Source organism: Cenococcum geophilum (genome assembly GCF_001692895.1).
Source record: "Cenococcum geophilum 1.58 unplaced genomic scaffold K441scaffold_21, whole genome shotgun sequence".
NCBI lineage: Eukaryota > Fungi > Ascomycota > Dothideomycetes > Gloniales > Gloniaceae > Cenococcum > Cenococcum geophilum.
In genome coordinates, this window is record NW_027137579.1 from 2,122,087 (window position 1) to 2,129,685 (window position 7,599).

Genomic DNA, 7,599 nt, shown 5'->3' on the forward strand with positions numbered 1-7,599 from the left:
TATAAGCAGCTCCAAGTGTAAAATCTAGAATATTTAGTAGTGGTGTAAGTATGGGACGGGGGTACATATTTGCGTTCCTAAATGTCGTCACATGACGTAATTTTTGGGTAATAAAAACCGCCGTTAATATTGCTCGACTAACACCTACCGGAGGTTCCTCTGTCCTTCCTATCTCCTCTCTTACCCGTCTCTTTGTCCGATACTATCTATATCGCTATATTAACTAATAGATCCCTTAGTGGAGACTAGGGAGGGGTATTAGAGCGCCTCTAGCTCTTATAAGGAAGAAGAAAGAAGAAGAGAGGAAGGTATAAAGGAGGGAGTATTTATAGACGGAAGGAGGCCTATGAACGGGAGATTAGGCAGCCATAATATAGATATTAACATTGCTCGACTAACACCTACCAGACGCCCCTCCGTCCTTCCTATCTCCTCTCTTACCCGTCTCCTCGTTAGATGCTGTTTATATCACTACGTCGACTAATAGATCCCTTAGTGGGGACTAGGGAGGAGTATTAGAGCACCTCTAGCTCTTATAAGGAAGAAGAAAAGAAGAAAGGAAGGTATAGAGGAGGGAGTATTTATAGATGGGAGGAGGCCTGCGAGTATAGGAGATTAGGCAGCCATAATATAGACATTAATGTTACTCGACTAACACCTACTAGACGCCCCTCTATCCTTCCTATCTCCTCTCTTACCCGTCTCCTCGTCAGATACTATTTATATCGCTACGTTAACTAATAGATCCCTCAGTAGGGACTAGGGAAGAGTATTAGAGCACCTCTAGCTCTTATAAGGAAGAAAAAAAGAAGAGAGAAAGGTATAAAGGAGGGAGTATTTATAGACGGGAGGAGGCCTGCAAGTATAGGAGATTAGGCAGCTATAATATAGCTAGTAATGTTGCTTGACTAACACATACCAGAGGCTCCTCCGTCCTTCCTATCCTCTCTCGCCTGTCTTGTTGTCCGATACTATCTATATTGCTATATTAACTAATAAATCCCTTAGTAGGGACTGGGGAGGGGTATTAGAGCACCTCTAGCTCTTATAAGGAAGAAGAAAGAAGAAGAGAGGAAGGTATAGAGGAGGGAGTATTTATAGACGGGAGGAGGCCCTGCGAGTACGTAATTTGGTAAGTACTAATAGCATGAGATTCTCGTATAAGATGGGCTTGATTACTTACCAAAATATAGGGTATCTCTATCACTGCAGTGACTACTATAGTGGTAGAGACGCCTTAAATATTTGATGTACTAACTACTAAGGCTGTTAATAAGTAAAAGGTAGGCTACCGATGTGGTGCGAACGATGTAGTTGTTAATATTATTTATAGCCTGTTTTTGCTTTTAGTATACGCGTAGATCGTCCTTATATTTAGCGTAGAGCTAGTTATAGGCAGTAAGCTAGTTTAGGTCTAGCTTTGCTATTAATATAGCCGTAAGTAGTATGTCCCTTGGTGTAGGCCGATTTAGTAGTTCTAGCTTTAGAAGATCGTCTTTTTTCTTAGATAGGTCGATATACTACTATACCTTGTTAGTTTTAGCTATGTCTTAGATAATAAAGAACCATTAAATCTAATTAGATAGCTTGTTAAGGATAAGGTTAATTTTTAATTCGGTAAAGGTTGTTATTTTTAGAATTTAATAGGTCAGGAAGGGTCTAGGTTAGGGTCTAGCTAGCGTTTTAGCAGAACCTTATTTAGACGTTCCAAACTTTTAATTTAATTCGTTAGTTTGGATCACTAAAATCTAAAATTTTGTCATGGGGAGCGCGATTAATGACCCCTACTAACAGCTCTAACCACGTCTAATTTTTGATTTGTAAATTGGCAGATTTATAGGTAATAGTTATTATAAGTAGCTCCAGGTGCGGTATATATAAAATCTTAACTATAGTGTAGAGAAGTCGTGGCTGCTAATATAGGGTCCTAAGTATTCTTAGAGGTCACGTGACTTCTTATATAAGCAACATTTCCGCCCTTTAAAAAAAATTGAAATTTTTTAAAAATTGATTAACGCTATAGACAGTAGTAATATTGATCTGGTAGTACTGCTAATTCTCCCTATATACTATTGTATGTATATCTAACAGCTCTAAAAGTGGTAAGAAGGTAGGACGGATAGGGGGGTTAAAATTTAGAAAATTGGATTTCGCGGTTAAGCTATTTAAAAGTTAGGAAACTAAGACAAATGCTGCATTCTCCGCTTACCTTTAAGCTAGTATATAATTTCCTAATTAGGAAAAGTTGTTTATAAGTAGTTGCTACTGCCTCCGTGTAAAATCTTCTTATTATACCTCTTTAGTCTTATTTATAGATAACTGAAACCGTTTTATATTAAACCTACGTTTAAATATAAGCCCTAAAAGCTTCTTAACTCGTAAGATTGCTATATAGGTTAGCCTAGCTGTCTTATCCTTTTCTTTAATATCTAGAACTACCTAGTTAAGTATTAGGCCCTGGCTTTTATATATAGTAAGAGTAAAAGCTAGAGTAATTAAAAATTGACGCCGTAAGCAAGAGCCTCTTATACCCTCCTACTTATGAAGCACGGAAAATATAGGGACGACTTTTTTACCATCCTGCCGAGTGAATAGGGTAGGTCCGTTATACCTATCTACTGCAATTAGTAGTGACTAAGGCTAATCCTTTTTAATATCTGCGTGTCCCTTCTATACGATATCTTTAATTATACCAGTAGTACCGTTTACTAAGCCTAGTTTAACCCAGATATTATATATTAGTATTACTTTCGCGCCAATATATAGGGCTAGTTTCTCTATAGTATCGCACTAATTAGGAGTAACTTTCCGTGCACCTATACTAGTGTTAACTAACTTAATAGCTACCACTAGCTGTAAAAGGTTGCGAAGCTAAATAGTGTTATACTTACCTATAGTAGCGCGTATACTATATAGCCGAATTGCGTTGTTAAAGCCCGTAACCTTACCGGTAAATAGGCCCTACTTACGCCTAGTTAAAAGAAGCTTCTAGGTTAAATTACTTATAGAATCACTACGTAGCTTTGTAAGGGCGGTCCTAAATATAAAGCTCTTAGCGTTATTACCGCCTTGCTATATAACTTAATCTAGGACAGTAGTTCGGTTAATTGCTTTATAGGCTCCCTTTCTATAGCTGGCGAGCTCTAACGGCCTAGCGGATAGATTGCTGTATAAGGCCGCCTAACCTATAGGGGGAAGCTGATGGAAATCGCCTACTAGTAAGATGTTTAAGCCTCTAAAGTAGTTGTTATTACGCGTAGGGTAGATCTAACCGAGGCGGCGATTAATTTAGGCTAGATATACTTGCCCGATTATAGATTTCTCGTTAAGGATAAGATAGTGAATATCCTTAAAAGCTTGTTATAGAGGCGTAAGACTGGCAGTAGGCAATTCCTTAAAGGGGCGATTTACTGGCAACCTTAATAGTTTGTACGTAGTTCTACCGTTAATATTAAAGGCAGCTACTCTAGTAGGGGCGGCTCGAACTAATGGCGACGGCTTACTATTAGACATGGCTATATTATAAAGCGTAGTAGATAGAATAGTAATAAGATATAACCCGCCGGTTCCCGCCTCTCCATTAATATTAATCCGTAGTAGGGGGGGGATAAGGCCTAATTAGATCTGCCTGTAGTAATTAACTACGATATTATAGATATAACGCTGACCTAGTTATAAGGAGGACGGAGTTGCTATTTAGGATAGGCGGCTCTACGGTAGAGGCTATAGCCGTACTTCCTGCCAATAAGTCCTCTTATTAAGCTGCGGGTACGTACCCTAATGCGTACTCTAGTCGTAGTTATAATTAAGCTCCCTATTACTAAGCCTGTTAGGATCCTTAATTTTAACTCCGTTAGTATTTTAAACGTAGGTATATAGGGCCTTAAAGGACTGGTATAGCTCTAAGTCGTCTACGAAATCGCCCTTAAACTTATTAATATTATTAGCAGTTTTGCGACCTTCCTCTAGTTTCCAATTACAGAAGTAGTTGGGTAGATGCTAATAAGAGTTAATATAAGCCTAATAGGAAGTTATATAATCAGGAGCCTTAAATCTATTAGTATAAGTAGCTACTTCCTTATACTCCCTCTACGGGTAATAAAGAATAAGCTTTACGCGGTAGAACTTAGGATACTGCGGATAAGAACGATCGCCGTTATATCGCGGAAAGTATAATATAACTTAAGGCCTTGCTCTTAGCCGACGCTTATAAGTAGAGTAATTAAAATAGAGTAGAAAATTGAGGAAAGTAACGTCCTCTACCCCATTTAGGCGGCGCTTATACTTCTTATAGTCAGACAGTCTGCACCCTCTTAGTTGCCCATTATTAAGCTTATATATAGCGCTTCAATCATCCTCTTAGTAGTAGTCTAAAGTTACTATATTCCTAGAGCCTTTATAAAGGGGAATGTTAAGAAGCAGATAGTATACCTTCTGCGCTAACTAATCGCATTTAGTAATAAGCTTATTTATAAACCTAGCCACGACCGAACTAAAGGCATAAAGGCTATTGGCGTACGGCTGTACTAATTAGAGTAACTCCTAGTAGGAAGTCGATTTCTTCTCTTCCTTGCTGCAATACTTACCTATATAGTTAACTATTACTAATATGCTTATAGCGGGTGACATATTAATATTCGCCATCTACGCTAATATTATAGCTGCATTATAACCATTAAGAAGCTTATTATTACGCTACGGACAGAATGTTTAGTAATATAGATTTTAATCCTTTAATACAGCGGCCTTATTGCGGAGAGAGCGTGGAAAATAGAAGCGGCACTCCTTTACTCTAGTAGAGCCTTTCTTTAATCATAAGCAGTAAGATTCGGTGCAATTACGGTGCCGTTAAAATCAATTAAGGTAGGCAGTAAGAAGCTTACTAGTATTAAGCTGTTCTTTATAGCTAAGAGTAGAAGGATGTCAGAGATCGGGAGGCCTAGATTGATTAGGATTGATTGCAGATATAAAAGTAGCCCAGTACTTAGCAAAAGCCGCCCTTAATTCAATAGCTGACGGATCTGGCCTTAGGGCTGTTGAACTCTATAAGAAGCTATATATATAGCCGCTACCTTATACCTACTACTTATATCGGGACCAAAAGTCAGTGCTATTAAATAGGCCTATAAGTACGTGCTTCCTAAACAGATCAAAGCGGCAATGCAGCCAGTAAGTAGCAATATGCGGATTATTGTTAAGATTCTAAGAAGCAATCCGGTAGCGCTAAGCCTTATTAGCAGCCTTATATTTGTTAAATAGAGGTATATAAGAGTATAGATCATACCAATATAAATTAGTAGCGCTAAGTATAAAGAATAGAGACCCGCTCTTAATATTCTTAGCATAAGCTGTAAGCTTATTCCTCTTCTGCCTCCAGTAAGGTCTAGTGCCCTTAAGGTTCCGTATATACCGTATAATCTTATTTAGCAACTAGCCACCCCTATTGCCATTTATAAGATTACTAAGCTTATCTAAAGACAGACTATTTTTATTTAATCGGCTGTAGAGAAAGCGGGTGGCGTTAAGGGCTTGCTCTCTTATAATCCGATTAAACACATAGTAGCAAAATAAGGGGTGGCGGCCAAACCGACCGTCCTGATACTTAAGCATATGCTTAGCGTACGCAGCCAGGGTAACCGTACGGCTTCGTGGCATGTTAAAATTAGCTTTGCCATAAGGAAATAGAGTAAGAAAGGCGCCGCGTATAATAAAACTAGCTGATCGCTTAGAGAGAGGTATCTATCGCATAGTAGGAACCTCTAGGCCCGTTCGTAGGTCTTATTAGTGTTAAACCTTGCGACCTAAAAGCTCTAATTTACTAAGGTTAGGCACTAGATTAGGAACCAAAGTATCCAGTATATTATTATCAAATTCACCGTCCGGTATATTACTGCTAAGTTTAGTAGGTAGAAGATTAATAGCAGGAGGACATTGTATAGGAGCAGTAGGGTAAGCCGTTGGGCTACTAGAATTAGACTTTAACTCGTTAATATAAGGTAGCTAATCTAATATAGAGCTATTTTCGGGTAAGCTGGTAAGCCGGGTGCTGTATATTTTAACGTCACAATAATTAGGATAATTGACCTTTAGAAAGTAAAGCCACTGTGCTATAGTAGAGCGCCTTATAGTATACCGCTTGGTAAACCGCCGACTTAGGTATTCGCTACCCTCTACTGCCGTAGGCCTCACGACCAGTATATCGAGTTTAGTAGGTAGCCGTGGTAGCTGCCTCTAAGTCTTTAGTATATTTTAGCCAAAGCAGCAGACGTGGCCAGTATAGCGATATTACTAGCCGCGTATACGCATGACTTGCAGATAAATATATACGCGCGCAATTAGAAGCTCCTCCACCGCGGTAAGTATAGGTAGGAAGCCAGGAATAGGCCCCGGATCGAGCCCGTTGCTTTTACTAAATAGGGGAGGAAGGGTTAGATCTTTAAGGCTATCGGCGTCCTTAATGCAGGCTTTATATACACCTATATTATCACCCTCCGTAGCTAGGCCCATTTAGAACCACCGCTCCTTGTAACAACTGCACGTCTCCATATATTTAGCCTGTAGTATACTCCTAAACTTCTTGATTCGCTCCCAATCAACAGCCGAAACGGGTAGTGGTGTGGCCGTAGCCGGAGTAGGTATTGGCGGTAGAGTAGGCATAGGAGCTAGCCCCGGCAAGGACGTATTTGGGCCATCTGGAGTGCCTCTTCTGCTGCACGGAGCTTCGTCTATAGTGTATAGCGGAGGAGTAGGCGAGTAAGCCTTACCCCGCCGATTAAGAATGCGGTGCTCCCTTTGTATTGCCCTAATTGTCTTCCGCCGTTGAGCTATTTTAGGGGTATCTTGGCTATTCTGGCCGCGAGGCAAGAAGGCGTTCTCGGTATCGTTTTCAGGTAAAGCAATTTACTGGCGCCTTGTAGGACGACTCTTAGTAGCAGAACCTGGCTCTGCAAGAGCTCTCCGCTTATTTAAAACATATTTAGAGGCCTAGAAAAGTAAGCAGAGGTAGAAGTAGTATATAGGGAAGACGTGCCTTTGACCGATATAACTGGTATAGCTTTAAAAGCTTCTTTGAAGGGCCGTCTTTAACAAAGTTAAGGCGAGGCTTATAGATATGGCACTTGCTGCACTCAATCACAGTAGGATCTGCCATATTTACAATATATATATTGGTATAAATAGAGGTGTCAACAAAAAGGAAGGCGTAATACTAGGATATTTTAATGTTCATAATATTTTGATATTCGTCACGTGGATTCTGCCATAACTTACCGCGCGCAACATTTTTTAAACCAATCAAAAGCTGGCTTAGCAAAGTTTAAAATCTAGGACCCGAAAATATAGACCACTCGTACCTCGGGTCAATAAGTAATACCCTATATCCCTACCTAGACATCTTCTATACTACTTATATTAACAATATCTTAATATATAGTAATAACCTAACTAAATACCGGAAATATATTAATCTTATTTTATAAGCACTATACGGAGCTAGTCTATAATTAGATATAGATAAATATAAAATTTATAAAACGGAAGTTCAATACCTTAGACTCCTTATTTCTATAAATAGTATATAAATAGACCTAAAGAAGGTTA